The 19,965-nt window shown below is 34.5% G+C and overlaps 1 non-coding gene across 1 annotated transcript; it reads left to right on the top strand.

Annotated features, from left to right (window-relative positions):
- The first annotated feature begins 12,456 nt into the window (after window positions 1-12,456).
- Window positions 12,457-12,562, top strand: LOC124091840 (U6 spliceosomal RNA). The gene has a single exon (XR_006851450.1). It is a non-coding gene; the product is annotated as a U6 spliceosomal RNA (small nuclear RNA).
- Window positions 12,563-19,965: the final 7,403 nt, after the last annotated feature.

Genomic DNA, 19,965 nt, shown 5'->3' with positions numbered 1-19,965 from the left:
TATTCAATTTCTCCATATCCTACCCTATCCTCCAGCTTTTTTTCAAGATTCTCTTTGGTTTTCTGCAATTTGAAGGTGATATACCTAGAGTTTGTTTCACTCTGCTTGGTATTCTATGCACTTCTGGATCTGTGTTTTGATGTTTGTTATTAATTTGGGGAAATTCTCTGTCATTCTGACCTCAAAATTATCTTGCACTTCCTTCTCTCTTTTTCTTCTGGTGTGCTAATTAAACATATGTTACCCTTTTTGAAATTGTCCTGCTGGACTTGAATGTTCAAGTTTATACATTTTTCCTTTTTTTATCTTTGCATTTCAGTTCTTGATATTTCTAGTGAGATATCTTCCAGTTCACTGATTCTTTCTATTGCTGTGTTTAATCTACTGATGAGCTCATCAAAGGTATACTTCATTGCTGTTAGAGTGGTTTTGATATTTAGTATTTCCTTCTGATTCTTTCTTAGAGTCAGCATCTTTCTGATATTCCAATTATCTGTTCTTGCATGTCAGCCACTTTCCTAGTGGTACACTTAAAATATTAATCATAGTGATTTTCAACTCTTTTTGTGATAATTCCCAGCCCTGTTTTATATCTGAGTCTGGTTCAAATACTTTCTTTATATCTTCTGTTTCTTTCATTTTAGATTTCTTTTATCTCCTTTTGTTTTAAGATTTTTCTCCTTAATTTTCTGCAGTTTAGATCTGATATGCCCAAGGTTTGTTTCACTTAGCTTGATATTCACTGGGATTTCTGGATGGGAGGTTTAGTTTGCCACATGTTCTATAAATTTTTAGCATGTTCTATAATTTTTTGTTGAAAGCCTAACATGATATATCAGGTAATAGAAACTGAAGTATATAAGCTTTCACTATTAGGTTTTATGTTTATCTGGTTAGGAGTTGAGCTCTGTTAAAAGAGTGTTGTAGCTATATAGCTGCCAGAGGCCTCAGTTTTTTCTAATGTCCTTGGTTTGTCCCTGTTTTTTTTCTCATTTTCCTAAGAATTCTCTTAAGTAGAGCATTTCTTGTAGCTCCTTTGTTTGTAATCCACTGTTATTATAATTGCACTCCATGCTCTAGTGTAGGAAATAGGTTCTACAATGCTTTGTTTAAATTATCTTTTAGTAACCCAGTGTCCCTGAACTGTGACCTTCATAACTGTTTCTTTGTCCTTTTCCCTCCCCTTTGGTGAGACAGTAAGACAAAAGTGGCTGAGTTGAATAATTGCCCTTCCTCTGCATATGATAAGGATTTGTTAAGGTCTTGTCCTTTGGAGAATAGCCCTTTAGTATGGAAGAAGCTCTGGACATGTTTCAAAATTATCACTTTTTTCTTCCCTCTGTCAGAAACATGAGGGAATTTTTCAAATCCTCATTTGTGAGAACCTGATGGGGTGCCTGGAAGCAAGACTCGTGAAAATGTGAGCCCCTCCTGAAAGTGAGCACCTGGAAATTCTCACTCTCAAGCTAGTCTACTGTGGCTACTAGCAGTTCATCTAAATGCCATATCAGTGTTTTTCGCTAGTTACATCTCCAGCAGCTCCCACACCAGTAAGCTGATGTCATCTGATTGTCACCTGTCTGCAGATTTCAGGGTGGTACTTTACCTGGTGACCTCAGTTCTCTGATAGATCAAAACAAGTCATTTACATTTACTTTCAATTTTCTCAGCATTTTTTCTTGTTGTAAGGGCAGGGTGGCTTCTTTCACTCAACTTCTTTACATGTGGGAGCTAAACCTGGAAGATCAATAACTTTTTTTTTAATAAATAAAATATATGAAACTTTGAATTTCATTTAACATTATGATCAGTATAAAAATTTTCAGAGTTTCTGAGTCAAGAAGATTTTAAGATAACTAAAACTGGACATGTTTAAAATTTAAATAGCCAAATATTAATTATCCAAGGACTAATTTGACTTATATATCCTTTGTAGCTATGCCTTCTCACTTTTCCCTCCAAATATCTCTTATTTGAAGCAATCTTATGGAGTCAAAGTGATTGAGATGGGAGAAAAGAGGAAGAAAAATATCTAAGAATTTTTCCATTAGCAGCACCCTTAGGTAAGATGTGAGGAAGGAGGATGAAGTTAATGGATAAAATGAAGTGTTGAGATTGTGGAAATGAGTTATCCTGTTCCATCAAAGATCTCCATTATTATGCTTAATTGAGTAGGCTCTGTAGAAAATCAGAGTAGAGTGAGTATGGTGGATATTATTAAGAAAAGGACCCTGCAAAGTGTGAGATTCATTCTATTCACCTTGTGAAAATTTCTCTTCAATTTGTGGAGTTTTCAAAGCCTTTATGTCATATTCACCATCAGAGAAGGCTTATCCTATTCAAGATTTGACAGTCTTGTAAAGACCCACTTCTGTGACAATTTGCTTCAGCTAAAGGAGAATGGTTATACATTTGTATCCAGAACGTCAATTGTCAGTTTCTATGAAATATATCATCTGGTTCTTAAAATTCCTTTTTTCTGCAAATTACCAGGTGATGATATCCTTGGAGCATATTTTTCTTCTGAATAGTATGGTATAAGCTAATTTGGAAAGCAAATAAAATGCTTCCTCAAACATTAATGCTCACTTGGCAAAGCATACCTGTGTGGCTTAAATTGACAAGAAAATGTTCAGAACAATTATTTTTTTTTCATAACAATTTCTATATGTTACCTATTTATTATTGCTTTAAAAAACACTACAAAATAAAAGATAATAAAATCTTTTATTATCGTTCATGCTTTCTTGTAATTCAGGGATTTAGGAAAGGTTCAGTCAGGCAGTTCTCTCTGAGTTTCTTGTGCAGCTGCAATCATATGTTAGCAGAGACTGCAGTCATCTCAAAGCTTGCCTGAGGCAGGAGGATCTTCTGTAAGGGGCTCAGTCATATGGCTGGCTGGCAATTGGATGCTGGTTGTTGGTCAGGGACCTCAGCTTCTTCCACCCAAATCTTTCCATTGGTAGCTGAAATGTCTTCATGGAATATCTGCTGGACTCCCTTAGAGTAAATAACCAAGAAACCATAAAAGCCCAGGTGTAATTTGCAGTGTCCTCTATAACCTAGCCTTGACTTTTAACACTATCCACTCCAACTACATTCTACTGGGCAATAGTTCAGGCCTGATTCAACATGGGAGAATTCTAAGCAGGGGCATAACCACCAGGAAACAGATCATCAAGCCACCTTGGAGGCTGGCTATCACTCAAAGATCCATTTCTTATTTTTGGAGGTGTGTAATAATATATATCATTTTTAAATATAATTTCTCCTCATAATAGTTCCTTAGAAGTAAATCTACCTCATTATTCACTGTTTCATAAGTTCTAAAATTATTTCCTCTTCATGCAGTTGCAATTGCCTAACTGGTTGAATTTATTTTTTGTATTTCTGTCTTTGATATTAAATTTTTAAAATGTAAGTAACAAAACACTTCTTTGTGAAGGCAATATGAAAAACTGATCTGAATCTTCTTCTGAAATCCAATTCTGTCTCTGTATTCCAGTATTTCTCAGGGTATTCTGCATGCAATGTTTCAAGGTCAAATATGGTTGTGGTATTCTGGGTTAACAAAGTTAAACATGCTTTGTTGTTGTTGTATTTTCTTTGCTATATACTCTCACAGCATTAGCCTTTTATATGCTATATTTACTTAAGATACCCAAAGAGGGTTAAATTATGCCACATTTTCTGAAATTATTGATTATGGAACAATAACTGTGTCCTCATGACATTTTGCATTGGTGAGTTATCACACACCTTTTAGAAAGTGCTTAATATTTTATTTCATTTACAAGTTCTCTCTGTATAAATTTTAGTTCTTCCAGTGGTACTTAACTGTGACCCTGTGGTTTCCTGGGACATATTTCCCATTGTTTATATATATGACATATGACCTTCAAATAATCTTTCTGTTTTTCTTAGGATAAATCTCAGTCCCCTTAATACGATCTTACAGGGTCTTATCCCTTCATGTTTCCCTCTTCCCCTCCTCTGCACAAGCCACAGTGGTCTCTCAGTGTCTCCTAGTTATCATGATCCTCCCACAATGGGATCTCATTTTTTTTCTATATATTCTACCTGGACCCTCTTATCTCCCCTCTGCATGTAATTAATTCAGATCCAAATTCAATTGTTACTTGAAGTTTCTCTCACTAACCTAAGTCAAAGCCTCCTATTATTGTGTGTTTTACCCTTTGAAGCAGTTATACTTACACTATTTGCAATTTTGTATTCATTTGTATTATGATTTGATTGCAACCAGTCTGTCACATTAAATTATAGGCTGCATGAGAACAAAGACAGTTATTATTTTTAGCACCTATTATATGTTCCATAAGTACCTTGCAAATAATTGTTGAACAACCTCAGTAATTCCCTTTCCTCTCGGTCATCATCAACATTTTGGCTCTAGTTTTCATCATTTCTTCCTTAGATTGCTGTTATCATCTCCTAGTAGATTTCCTTTATTCTAGTTTATGTACTGATCTAGTTCCTATTGAACTTCACAGCAGTTTCTTCTGAAATTACCATATTCTCATATCTAAAGGTTTTAAATGGTGTTCCACCATGCAGAGCATGTTTTACAAACCCAAATGCCCTCAGATGAGGTGAAATTGGGACATTTGCTGCAGTTAATGCCCACAAACCAGCAGTTTGTGACCTTGATTTAAAATATATTTACATATGATATATAAATCCCTAGTCTTGTACTCAGCCCACTTTTAGACGTGTATTCAACTTGAGTTTCCTGTTCTTGTAAAACTGCCATACCAATCAGAATTTTAGTAAAAAATCATTTATCTGCTGAATCTTCTGAATAGCTGATGATTTTTGTCTTACTTGTAGGCACCTAAGTCTCTGATCATCACATTCCTAACACTTAGAAACCTATTCTCCCATATTTGCATTCTCCAGATTCGTCAAAAGCCAGAAGTGTATCCTATATGCCAAATTACTGCCCCAGCGGGGGGGCGGGGGGTGCTTGGTATCCTAGCTGCTGTACTTCTAATTAATTCTAAGATATTAGGACATAATGTTATATTTTGTATGTTTATAATTTACAACAAAATCATTACCATTGTGTGTGTGTCTTACTATCCAAAATATTCTTCTTGCTTAGAACATGCACAATAAGTACTTGTCAATTGCTTTCTTTAACAATCTTATTGACAAAAAGAATGGAAAGGTAGACAACAGCTCCTTGAAGCATTTCTTGTTAGGTTGAAGTCAATCTTGAGTTCTTATCATTCTATTTGGAGGACCTCTTCTTTAATGAGGCCATCTAAGCAATCTTCTTAAGTTCCTCCATCATAAATACCAATATACATCATTCTATTAACCATTTTTAAGAAGCTATAAAAATCATAAAATAAAATAACATTTAGGAAGAAAGTACAACAAAAAGATCCCCCATTCTACCTTAGAAATAGCAATGGAGAAATTAATTTTGTTATTTTCGCTGGTCCCAGGAAAAAAACATGTTTGAAATAATTTTGAGTTAGAGTGTTGTGAGTGATGATAGTCTAGAGTGTGTGGGAAATATTGGACAGAACAGCAAACCTATTTCCACAGAAAGCACTACAAAACCCTGGAAATGATCTAGTGGTAAAACATTTTGAGCTGTGTTGGCAGTTCCCTTGGTGATTGAATGGGATCTGAGAGGACTGGTGTGGTGGTGTGGAAGAAATGCAGCCATAGCAGAAAGCAATATTGAGTCAGTATTTTGAAGTTACTGTTGGATCCTGAAATTATTGAACTATAAAACCTGCCATGAGGAAATGGATAAAATACAAAATGGGTTGCTCACTTTCATTTGATCTGCTCTTCTTTTACCTTGTTTTGAACATTCACAAACTTTGAGTTAAAGCAGAGTCAGAATTATCTTATGAATACAGATAGCAAGTTCTTACAATATATCAATGACTGTGCATGTAGCACTGAGCGAATGAGTCATTATTAATTTCTTTGTTATGCACCCTGATGTCAGCACAAATGTTCTGTGCTGGAGAAAGTTCTTAAAAATGTGTGAGATTTTTGAAATGAAAATTTTATATATCACTTTTGTGAATGGTTACAACTAAACTAGCATATATGTTTATGTTTACAAATGAATTTGAAAGTCTGGGATTTTGCTTGTGTATCTCACATGTCTGTTATAATACTCAAATTATCATGTCTAGCTAATAAATAGTTAATGTATATGAGATGATTTAATTTGTTAACTGAAAGCAATCCAAAATTTTACTTTATTAAATTTTTTTATCAGTGTCACAGTTGTCTGAAATCTAAAATCTCTTTCCTTTAATAGGTATCCATTAAAAACAATAAATAAAGATTATGATTTACTGCTTGCAATATATGTATGCTATTTTATTGATTTTTTTATCAATAAAAGGAAGCCTCTCAGTGTTCTCACATTCATTTTGGTTATTTTCCACATCCTTGTCTTCTCACTAAACTCTAGTTATTATTCCATTCTTATGCATATCAACCACATTGGCTGACTCAGCTTCATTCTATTCCCCTTCCTTGTGGCCTTCTTCTATTACAGAAGTTGGCCAACTAAAAATTATGGATTAATGCTGTCTTGCAACTGAAATCCTATATGTATTTAGATTCTTCTCGGCCAATATAATCACAGAAAATTTAGAGGTAGATGTGAGCAGTGAGAGCAAGTAAATTTCACAAGGAGAAAGGATGGGGGTGGGGGGCTCCTGGCAGCAAGTTTGAGAAAAGTAACAAAGCTCATATGCTGGAGTTGAACAAATGAAGGAAGTGTCTCAAAGAAGAGAATGAGCAAGCACACCCTATAGGTCCTTTTAAGTGGGAAGTCATTGGGTGATTTTAAACAGAGGGACATCATCTGACTTAAATTTTAAAGGGAATGCTTTGGTTGATATGTTGAAAAGAGACTATAATTGGCAGGGGGAGAAACAGAAACTTAGGATATCATTGCAATAATTCAAACAGGAGTTGTGGTGACTCTTATTGGGTGTTTGCAGTGGAGATAGTGAGCATCATCAGATCCAGGATGTATTTTAAAGACAGTGCACTGCTGTTTTTCTGGATTGCATGTTGCAGATGAGAGCTGAATTTCTACTACATCAAGGGGGAGACGTGCTCACCCATATCAAATGCTACTGCAGTTGAGAAGCATGAGAACAGAGAAATGATTGACAATATGGATGGCATAGATTACCTAATTAAGAATAGTTTTTGTTGTTGTAGTTGTTGTTGAACAGAAAAGACATATCAGAATGAGTTGAAGAGAGGATTATTAGGAGGACAACTAGAGATAGTGTAGATAATGCTTTCAAGTTATTTTTCTCTAGAAAAATGTAGTATTGCGATTTAAAATAAGAAATATATATTTTATTTTTCAATTTTGGTTTCTGGCACAGAAGTCCTAATTTCTTGGAATTTCTTGAGTAGTAGGAAAATCTTCTGGTTCTAGTGAAATGACTTCTGTTGGGATTCTGGTTGAGGGCTGGTTACCGTAAAGCCCTTACCATGATTAGAAGATTGGAACTTTCAGCCTGACCACACCACCTTCAAGGAATGGAAAAGAGGCTGGAGACTGAGTTAATAATTAATCATGCCTACATGATGAAGCTTCCATAAAAATCCCTGAATTGTAATCTTTAGAGTAGTTTGATTTGCATTTATCTAATTGCTAGAGATGTTGAACATTTTTTCATATATTTGTTGATTGATATATTCTGAGAAGTGTCTGCTCAGTTCCTTGGTCCATTTATTGATTGAGTTATTTGGTTGTTTTTTTTTTTTTGGTGTTAAGATTTTTGAGTTCTTGTGTATCCTAGAGATTAGTGCTCTATCTGATGTACATGTGGTAAAAATTTTCTCCCATTATGTATGCTCTCTATTCACCTCATTGATTGTTTCTTTTGCTGAGAAGAAGCTTTTTAGTTTTAATCCACCCATTAATTGATCCTTGATTTTAATTATTGCGCTATAGGAGTCTAATTAAGGAAGTCAGGGACTAATTCAACATGATGGAGATTTGAGCCTACATTTTTTCTATTAGATGTAGGGTCTCTGGTTTAATTCCTAGGTCCTTGGTCCACTTTGAGTTGAGTTTTGTGCATGGTGAGAGATAGGGGTTTAATTTCATTTTGTTGCATATGGATTTCCAGTTTTCCCAGCACCATTTGTTGAAAAGGCAGAACCAACCTAGATGCCTTTCAATAAATGAATGGATAAAGAAAATGTGATATAAATACACAATGGAATATCACCCAGCATTTAGAGAATAAAATCATGATATTCGCAGGTAAATGGATGGAGTTGGAGAATATAATGCTAAGTGAAGTAAGCCAATCCCCAAAAAACCAAATGCCTAATGTTTTCTCTGATATAAGTGTGCTGATTCATATTGAGAATGGTGGGAGCATAGGAGGAATAGACAAACTCTAGATAGGGCAAAGGGGAGGGAGAGGAAGGGAGGGGGAATGAGGGTAGAAAAGGCTGGGGAATGAAATGGACATCATTACTCTAAATATACAAATGAAGACACGAATGGTGTGACTCTACATTGTGTACAACCAGAGATATTAAAAATTGTGCTGTGTAATATGAATTAAATAACATTCTGCTGTCATATATGACAAATTAAAATAAATTTTTTTAATTGTCAATGGATCTTTTATTTAATTTAATTAATTAATTAATTTATTTATTTATATGCAGTGCTGAGGATCGAACCCAGGGCCTCACACATACCAGGAAAGCACTCTACCACTGAACCACAACCCCAGCCAAAAATTTCTTGTAGTTGTAGATGGACAGCATTTCTTTATTTTATTTGCTTATTTTTGTGTGGTGCTAGGGATCAAACTCTGTGCTTCATGCATGCTAGGCAAGCATGCTGCCCTGAGCTACAGCCCCAGGAAATATTTTTTCTTTCTTTTAGTTGTAGTTGGACAAAATACTTCATTTTATTTATTTATTTTTATATGGTACTGAGGATTGAACCCAGGGCTTTGCCCATACTAAGCGAGTGCTATACTGCTGACCCACAACCCCAGTCCTATATACCTTTAAAAAATTTTTTTTTCAATGTGGAAGCTCTGTGATGTTTTACATAAAATAAATATTGAATAATTAAAAAAAAATTAAATCCCTGAATTGTAGTTCCAAGAGTGTCCAGACTGCTGAACTCACAAAAATTAGTTCGTGGAGGGTGGTACCCTAGGAAAGAGCATGGAAGCATCAAACTCCTTCTCCCATGCCTTATGCTACGCATATTTTCCAACTAATTGTTCCTAATATAAATCCTTTGTAATGGACTGATCATCTAGTAAGTAAACTCTAAGCAATGGGACCTACTGCTTGCATTTGTGTCTGAGTAGTAGATAGTCTTGTGCAAGTTAACTCTAATCTATGTGATCTGACATAATCTCCAAGTAGACAGTGTCAGAATTGATTTAAATAGTAGGACAACCAGTCAATGTAGGCAGGTTAATTGAATTGATGTGTAAGAAAAACAAAAACAAAAACCCACACATCAGATGTCAGAGGTGAGGTGTACAGATTGTTGAGAGTGTAGTAGAAGGGTTTTGTTTGCTTGTTTGATTTTGCTTTTATTTTAATACAGAAAACAGTGCAAAAGAAAACTACCTGATGGCAGATAGGAAAAGAAAGAAATGATTTTTTAATATGCAGGAAATAACAGCATTATTATATACTAGTATATATACTAGTAGAGAAACCTCTTGATAATGTAGGAGAGACATAAGAGACTTGCTAGAATTATGTCATTGAATAAGAAAAAAAAATGGAATGCAATGTTCATGTGGATGGCTTGGTTTAGGTGGATACAGAGATTATTCATCTCTAATAGCAAGCAAGAAGGCAGAACATGTGGGTATAGAAGGAGGTAGGGATCTGGACATTTTCTTCTAATTGCTTTAATTTTATTAGTAAAATAGGACTTAAGACTAACAACTGAACGTGACTTTGGGATGATTAATGGATTATTTAATGAACAATAAGGCAGGTGGTAATACTACTGCTCTCCAAGGGTTAGTTCAGGCTGCATCAGGGCTTCAACCAGTGTATGGGCATGAGTGGATAGAGTGTAGCAGGGGCACAGGTAGAGATAATTGAGTCTACATTTTGCTAGGAAGATACTAGGCATCAGGGCTCTACTACAAAAGTTGGGTTCAGGTTAAGCATTGATTACAATAATGAAGACAACCCAGAAAACATCAGAAAATTAAGGCAAGACCATGAGCAAGAACTGAACAAAGAAGGAAGACTTTACTTTTTTATGGGGTGCAATGAACCCATTTCAATTATAGCTAGGTCCCATTAGAAACACAAGTTTTGATTTTACTTCTATATTCTGCTCAAGTGGGGATGAGAAGGATAGAAGGGATGAACTGATGCATAGAAACCTTTTGTTGCATGGGCTTGAGATTGTTGGGATAAACAGAAAATTAGAGAATTCAGCTTATTTTAGTTCTATTTACATAATGCCAAATTGTGGAATTCTATCAATTATGTTAATATCTTCTCTATATAAGCAAGCAAATTTTTGCAAATAACTGAATATTGGGCTTGTTCCAACATGGTTTCTGACATCTCAACATAAGACTGTAATTTCTAAGTAAAGTAGATAGTGAAATGTTGTGATAATGTATTCTTTTCAACTAATTCAAATGTTTATATACATCATAACATGCTATTCCACAAGGCAGATAGCATTATATTAGATGAGAATGCTGTATGAGAGTGTTGCAAAACATCTGAGATCACAAAGGGACAAGTGCCAGATTCAGAAACCAATTTTGATTTTGATTCAATGAATTTATTTGGTTGCTCTGTGTCACACAACCTATAGCATGTTTTGTTTTAGTATTCTTAATTCCAGCACTGTTGTCTTTAAACAACAACAAAATATTATCTTAGTTAATTTTGGCCGCTATAACAAAATACCATAGACAGGATTGCATTCAATCAACAAAAGTTATTTTTCACAATTTTGGAGCCTGGAGGTCTGAGATCTTGTGAGGGTCTGGTGCAGGCCCCCTTCCAGGTTGTACAGTGCAGATTTCTTATGTATTTTCATGGTGGGAAAAGAGCTGGAGAACTCTTTGGTGTCTCTTTTATAAGGACACTAATACCACATGGGAATTCTTCCCTCATGACCTAATTACTTCCCCAAATTTCCACCTCCTAATACCATTACCTTAGGGATTTGGATTTTAGCATATGAATTTGGGTTGAAGGGACACATACATTCAGTTCATTACAATTAATATCCTGAGAAAGTTTTTATTTGTAAAAGAGCTATTTTTTATTTGACTAAACAATGCAAAATAATAGCTACATTTTATATTCAGTGATATATTCCCACTAATTTTACTAATAAGTTATTTAACTAAAATCTAAAAATATTTTCACATGGATAGGATATAACTACTTCTCTCCAGATTTCTACTGCCATATTTTGTTTAAAATATCACCCTTTTGAAAGAGTCTTGTATACATTGAAACCTATTTTCGACTTGATTGTCAATGAAGAAAAGTGTTGATGTTATTGGTAGTAAGGATTTTCATACTGTGAATTCATGTCCTGTCATTTCTCCAATGAATACTCTATTTTTGAGTACAGACTAGTGTGCATAACAGAAAAATAAGAGGTGGTAAGAAAATTGTGCCTCTTTTGCACCTGCATTCATCTTGTAGACAGGTGTTTATAGCTGCTTTAAATGAGTGTTTGGATAATATGATGCACTTTTTTTTGCTATGCCAGAGCAAGTAATCAGGCTCCAGAAAAAGATATGTGCTTAAAGAAATTTGTCGATAAGTTGACAAAGTTGGTCTCTATAAAGATCTAATGGGCTTGACTGTTTAAGTGCTTGCTTGGAGACCATTTTGAAGACAGAACTTCTAACAATGCCAATGGCAGTACGGGCAAAAATCTTCAATTATTTACTGTACTAGGATTTTAGGATCAATATTCCTTTAATATATACAGTTTGGAGCCCAGATAGGACTTTATATTTCAGTATTTCACTCTGCTATCTGGAAAAGATTGTTTTAAAAGAACAAAACGTGACTATTTAGAAATTCCATCATGATATGTGAAACTTGGCATAGGTGATAATAAAACACATATATTAAAGGCCTTTGTTATGAAATATGGGATCAGGAACTGTTATACATGTTGTGTTCTATTGATTGAATTCTCTGATTTTTCTTTGCTTAACCTTGTTGCTTTTCTGAAACCTGTGTGGCTTCTTAATAGAGTGATGCTAGTACCAATGGGCATAATTTCTTTAATAAGGCATTACACAGAGAAAATCTCAAAGGAAGTTTTAGAAACCCTTACTTAAAAGCCAAGCTTCAGTTCAAAAACCTAAACAAACTAAAATTGAATGGCCCATTCATCCCATTGCTAAAGAAGATAATTTTGATTGCTTAAAAACTGTACTCTCTTCAGCATCACACATACTAAAACTGGAACAATATGGCAAAGATTAGCATGGCTCCTGTACAAGGATGACATGCAAATTTTGAAGCACTCCATATGTTTTATCAGACCTCAAAAAAAAAGTACTTCTCCCAAAACTTCCCCATTATCCTACTTAATTCCTTTAATTTTTATACTGATTCTATAATAATTTTAGTCATTGTTCTAAATGAATAATATTTTCATATACTTAACAAAATAAAATAACACAAAAAATTGTCCTTCTATGCCCTGTAAATAATCATTTCATTCTTTTTCTTGTGTTATCCTTCCATTGTTTCTTTATGTAAATGCAATCAACCAATATGAATGGCTATTTTTCCTCTCACAATTGTAAGTTTCATAAGGCCATAGAAATGGATTTGTTTTATTTCATTACTATATCCCCAGTATCCTGTTATACAGTATGCACTTTATGTGGATCAAGTTTATCAATATTGATATAAAAATAAATAAGTAAATATTCAAGGAACAACTAGCAAGGTCATACATACCACTTGGTTTCACTGGAATGGATTCTTTTCTAGGGAGGACTGAAGTCCCAGACAGCTTAGAGATGCTAAACAAATATTACCAGGAAAATGAAAACAGGTTTCTCTATAGTTACCTCTTGCTATTAGTTGGATTACTTTAATACTGTCCAGGCAAAAAAGATTAGAGAATGTCAATGTTTACCCGCCTTCATTTTGTGTAAGTAAAGACATACCTCCAATAGTGGAAATGTCCACCTCTCTAAATGCAATAAAACTACTGTTTATGTGAAAAGATGCACTAGTTCAAAGAGAGAGACAAGTCAGAGATAGTGATGCATGTGAAACTGACTTCCTCAAGGAAAATGACAAAAAAAAAAAAAAAAAAACCAACAAAAACACAAAAACAAACAAAAAAACCCACTTCTATCTCAAAAAGATTCAAGGTCACCTTGCACTTATATAAACAGAAGAATTAAAAATTAGGAGAATTTTTTTCAGTTGATTTATGATTACTGAATTTAATACAAATGATATAATCACTGAATATCAGGTTAGATGCTACAGGAAACTGAATCAGTGAATTGAAAAAAACAGCTCAAGCAATTACCAGAGAACAGAGAGGAAGCAAATTAAAGAGTTACTACAAGCAATACAGCATAATCCACATGGATGATGGAGCCAGAAAATCAAACATAGGCATAATGAGGAATACCTAAAATGTGTTACCAAATGTATGTAACGGTCATCCAATGCATGCTTTCCTTGTCCCCCTCCCAGAGATGCTATTTTAGTATACCTAGAAATGAACTTAGGTGTATCTATTTTTCAAAATAAGTACATTAAATGATTTTAATGATGTGGAAAATTTGGGAAACACTGCCATAAATGAAAAAACAATTATAGATGCATAAAAATATTTTTTAAAATTTATAAAGGATTATTTTCAGGAGTTCCACGATGTAAGAATTCATGAAATACTAAGAAAAAATAATGAAAAGAGATATATTTTCATACATTTAATTTCAGACAAAAGGAGATATTCTTCAAATATAGATTCAGAAAAAATAATTATAAAAGAAAAAAATCACTTGCAATTTTCTATAAGAGTAAATACTAGATGTCAAAGAAAAAAGGTCAACAATACGGCAGAAAAATCTACATTCCCTGACAAGACCTTGTCCACTGCAGGAGTGATAGAAGGACATTTGGCATGCAAATAACAACTCAGAAAGTGTTTTATTTGCTTGTACATCCTGAAATTTATACACATGAAATGCTAATTAAAAAGGAGACAAGAGGGCTGAGGATATAGCTCAGTTTGTAGAGCACTTACCTTGCACACACAAGGCCCTGGGTTCAATCCCCAGCACCACACACAAAAAGTAGACACGGGGGAAGCATGTCCTAATATTGTTAACATTGCTTGATTTTGATTTTAAAATATAACTTAATGAATTAGGATATACATAATTTCAAAAAATGAAATTAAAATAGTACTAATCTAGATTTTTAAAAAGTTTATTACAACAAAAACTTGGGAATGAGAAGAAAAAAATGCATATAAAGTTTTCACTTTGTACATGTATATTAACACACATTGTTTATTTTTTACCTTGTTAGAAAGATAAATGTTAAGATACAATTAAAACATAAATGTGACCACTAGTTGGCCGAATATATGATACCTAGAAGAAAGACTACATATACCATGCTTCCTTGCAGCTCTGTGTGGCCCTGTTGTTTGAAAAAAGATGGGAGAATCCCAAAAAGGAGAGACACAAGGGGGAGCTCCAAATTCTGTGTACATAATTAACACCGTGGCTGATTTCAGGGCTACACATATGAGGAGCAAGATTTCAAGCTATCCAGGGAAAAAAACAGAAGCTAGAAGGTTAACAAAACCACACAAAGATATTAGCAGTTGCATAGATGGTGGGAATGTTGTTAGGAGTTAGATTTCCATCAACATTGTGGTATTTGGAAAGCACCTCAGACTTTCTATAGAAACTGATGGGTTATAGCTTAGAAGTAAGAACCATCTCAGGATTAAGGCTGCAATTGAAATAGATCTGTTTAAACAAAGTCTGAAACCATAGCTTCATGCTGTCAAGGTGATCTTCTAATTGCTACTAGAACAAAACTCAATACTCTTTCAGAGAAAGATGGAGATTTTTACTGGAAGCTAACTAGAAAAATAGATCAATAGGATGCACTAGTTCAGAAACAAACCCAAATAAGCATGCTGTGTTAGGTGAAACTAGATTTAATTACATTGTACCATAAAAAGACTCAAAATAAAGGCTGGTCTACAAGTTATAATTTACTTATATAACGTGTAAAGTCATTTACAATTATAATGTAGATATATATATATTTCCTGTTATGAGATCTGTTACTATGTTAAGTGAAAAAGCAGGTTTCAAAAGAAAATATATGATAAATATTTTTGCTATAAAATAACATTGCACAGCAATAAGGTTATTAAATTATAAAAACTAGTCTCAGATAATAAGCAGGAAAATATCAAGCCTATTTATTTCTGGTTTTTAAAGTAACAAGTGATTTTTTTATCATATGTCTGGGTTTTCTAATGAAAATAAACAAGTTAAAGACAGTTACTATAAAGTTTTTAAACCCTTCATTGTTCTGGCTATATTTACTATTGTGAGCTTTTTGAATAGATATTCTTTAGGAAAATAAGGGGTCATTGCCTTGTAATGATTATTACTACAGTTGAGCTGTATTTGTGTTACATAGGTTTCTGGGGCTGGCCTGTCCAAAATATATAACACTGAATGTAGAAGAAAATGTACTTGGAGTTTCAAAATAACATTCCATGGAATAAAGAGTACTGTAGGATGGGGACTTCTTGTTCTGTTCTACTCACTCTGTCCCTTTGGCAATCACTTGCTCTTTGGGGCCATTCTAAGTCTCTGAATAAACAAGAGACAATCTGTGTTCATACTTTGAGTGGCAAGTTTAATTTAGACAATCTGCAAATTTGAGAAAAAGATTCCATCAACTCCCTCAGAGCTCCTTTTTTCGCCTCAAATTGGCCAAAGCTCTTCCAGTCTTTCCACAGCCGTAGTCGAGCTCAAAAGTGTGTACATAGAGCTCTGTTGGTTCAATTCAGTACCAGCATCCAATGGAACTCAGTCAATTGTAAGCCGTCGAGAGCTCCTTTTAGTCTCGGGTCTCTGGTTTCCTGGGTGATGTAGACATCTGCACTCATGGGAGAACAATACACAACTTTGTTACCAGAAGGGTAAGCTACTTGAGTTCTGTACAGGAAGGAAGAAAATCAGAACCTGCACAGCATTTAGATTAAGATTTAGGGGTAACATTTAGGGAATAAAACTGGAAATATGTCATTTTGTGCTGCAATATTAAAATTGAAGGTCCATAGGGAGAGTAATATCAAAGCCCAATGCATGAATAAATCTCTTTTCTCCCTCTTCAGTTTGGAAACAAACCTCTTGTAGATAACCACAGGTCACTTTTAGCTATTGATGTTTAAATAATTTTTTAAATTGCTATTATAGGTAGTCCTTGCTTTGCACAGTAGTGCAGGAACATTAAATAACCGTACAAGCTGAAATCATGCAAAGCAGCCTTAATAATGGATGTGAAAGTTTGTAATTATTCTGTGGTTATTAGAAATTGTCAAAACATAAAAAATTTTACTATTGATTTTAAAAATATACAGAAAAATTTTAAGTAGTGAAACATTTAATTAGTAGACTGTTATATATTAGAAACCTTAATAATTCAATGGTTTTATTTCTTTGTAAAAAGATATATCAGGGATAGCTCAAACAATGCTTGTGTTAGCCCAGTGGCTTTTGGTTCCTTGTCTCTGATATATGCCAGGACAGGGGTTGGTTTGAGTCAAAGAGAAAGGAACCTCATTGTGTGGTGCAAGTCAGGAACCCAGACTGTTTCATGACCAATAGTTCCCAAGCTCCCTGAAGACAAAGAGTTGTTTTGGTTTGTGTAGAGTCTTAGGGGTACTCAAGGGAGGGAGAATCCCCAGAGGAAGGGTAAGGAGCTGGTTTTGTAGCAGAACATATATTACATTTGCATGTTTTCTAGAACATGTGTCCCATGTTCTGCCTTGGGTGGAAATTTTAGCATTCCAATCAGGGTGGGCTGCACATTTGGCATTGTTGTTTGGAAGAGCTGCTGATTTTTATTGTATTTTGCATGTTGTTTATTCTGGTTTCAACTAAACAGGGAGTTATGGTCAGCACCCTCTGTTTTAAGGTCTTTTGAGCCAATGTTTGTGAGGTTAAGCAATCATCCGTCAATACTTCATCCTTCACTCTTTCAATGTTGTGAAATATTATCAAGAAATCCTTTAATAAGAATGTTTGAAAGCATCACTGTCCTGGGACATCATCTTCTTTTTCATCATGTATGAAAAAGGAACATACATTTTCCTTATGTGTGTTCATAGGTTCACCTTCACTCTGTTCTCTGTACATCTAGAGCATCCTCAATGGGGACAGTGTGAACATTCCCATAGTCAGCTCTCACTGCTTATCTTCAATTCCAATTTCTTTCCTGCTGTGATTACTCTTGGTTTCTTTGCTTCACATTGACTTTTGTTTACTGATTCCTCTTTCAATTATCCTTTTTTGTATATGTCTGTATATAAAGTAGAGTTGATGAGCATGTGGGCTACAAGCCAGTATGGACCACAGCTGACACTCAGTGGACTTTGTTGGCAGATTTGTCTGTCTCCAGGTAATCAGAGTACCCAAAGGAAAACAGCTGGGGAAAACATAGTGATGTCATTAAGAAAAGTAGAGAGATTCTGATTTCAATGAACCAAGAGTGCGAAGCATCGTGGCGCATGCCTGTAATCCCAGCAGCTCAGGATGCTAAGGCAGGAAGATTGCGAATTCAAAGCCAGTCTCAACAAAAGCAAGGTGTTAAGCAACTCAGTGAGACCCTGGTTCTAAATAAAATAAAATAAAATACAAAATAGGACTGAGGATGGGCTCAGTGGTCAAGTGCCCCTGAGTTAAATCCCCAGTATCCCTCAAAAAAATAATAAATAAATGAATAAACCAATAGTTTTATTTTAAGGCTGACTACATTAAATATTTCTTCCATAGCTTATGTTTTCTTTATGGCATAGTGAATTCTTTTTTTCTGGGTCTTTATGTCATGCCTGCTATGGTTTGAATAAGTGTCCCCCAAAGATCCATGTGTTAAAGGCTTGAACTGTAACACATGGCACAATTGGGAGACAGTGAATACTTTAAGAGGTAGGGCCTAGTGGGAGGTTTTAGGTTATTGAGGATGCGCTCTCAAAGGGGATATGGGAGCACAATTTCTCCCTTTGCTCACTTTTACTTCATGGAACCCCTAAGGTGAGCAACTTGCTCCACCATACACTCTGCCATGATGGCTGCCTGTCCACAGGTTCATAGTCAAGGGCCACCAACCACAGAGTAAAACCTATGAAATGGTGAGCTAAAATAAGCCTTTCCTTTTTAAAGCTTATTATCTCAAGTATTTGCTACAGTAATAGAAAACTGACTAACTGACTAAACTGTATAACAATAAAATATAGTAAAATTAAGTAAATATTATAATATCAGAATGACTTAAAATTGAAGTAAGAAGTTTTTTTTAATAAGTAGGTAAAGATATTGTAGTGCACTCTACAACTTTGAAAAATAAGTGGGTTTTGCTCATTAAGTCAATTAGCAGAAATATTTTTAAAATTATTTTAGAGTATGAAATAAATTGTCAAAATAGCTTTTAGGAAAATAATAAGAATGCTCAAGAATACTAAAACAGGGTCGAGAGATCAGATCTGTTTTAATACATTATATGAATCAATTTTGATAATTACAAAAGGAAGAACTTACAGCATAAAATTATTATTCACAGAGTCATGAAATATAGGTAACCATGTGAATTTAATATTAGGAGATATGACTATAGAAAAATGTATATACATAGAATCAATAAGGAAAGTGATTATATTATGAGAATGGATAAGAATAAATTAGATTTTATCTTCAACCTTTATTCTTTCCCAATAGTATTACTTTAGCAAGTAAACAGAATGTGTCTCTGTATCTGAAGTTTGCTAGGATAGCTGATAGAATATCTTGTGAATTGGATTTATTTCCCAAGGTGGGTTTAGCCGAAGAGGAAGAGCAGGCTTGGGAATACTGCAATCTGGCTGACAAACCAAGCCCTGATGATAAATATGAGTAGGTCCAGTTGGAATGAGAAAAGAGTTGGTAGGGTGCCTCAGCAGTTGCTATTAGATATGATCATAATTAGCATTTTTATTAGGGAGTCTGAAAAGAAGTAAACATCAAATTAATGGAACAGCTAAAAAATGAAATAAGAGTGTTACTTTATAGCAGTAGGAAATGTGATATAATTCAGGTAGAGAGAAACTGAGGAATTGTTTTAAAGAAGAGAAAGTCAAAGAAAAGAAAAGGGTGTGGGGGAGGAGCCAGTTCATGAGGATGATGAATCATTTCCATGAGAGGATTTTAATCTAAAACTCAATTATACAGTACTTTGAAATTGCATAATAATAGCTAAAGGTGCCTGCATAGACAATAAACTTGAGCATTGTAAATTGTGGTTGGGATTTTGTCGTCCACAATAAATTATTCTGCCTGCCTATACCCATCTCTCATCTGTAGCAACAAATTACTGAAATGGAATGCCTGGATTGGAGTCTGTGTGTCTTGAGTATCTTATATATTGTCACATACACATATGACGATAAAGCCAATAAAAACTTCCATCAATTAGGAAAGAAAATTGTACTCCCTTTTTCTTTTTGTTAAATTTTATTTATTTATTTACTTATCTTTAGTTATAGATGGATACCTTTGCTTTATTTATTTATTTTTATGTGGTGCTAAGGATTGAGCCCAGTGCCTCACACATGCTAGGCAAAGGCTCTACCACTGAACCACAACCCCAGCCCCTGTACTCCCTTTTTCCAATCTC

Source organism: Marmota monax, unplaced genomic scaffold, assembly GCF_021218885.2.
Source record: "Marmota monax isolate L192 unplaced genomic scaffold, Marmota_monax_Labrador192_F-V1.1 WCK01_AAM20220418_F8-fsc00091, whole genome shotgun sequence".
NCBI classification, from domain to species: Eukaryota; Metazoa; Chordata; class Mammalia; order Rodentia; family Sciuridae; genus Marmota; species Marmota monax.
The sequence above is the reverse complement of the archived record's forward strand: the minus strand, read 5'-3'. Positions and strand labels throughout refer to the sequence as shown.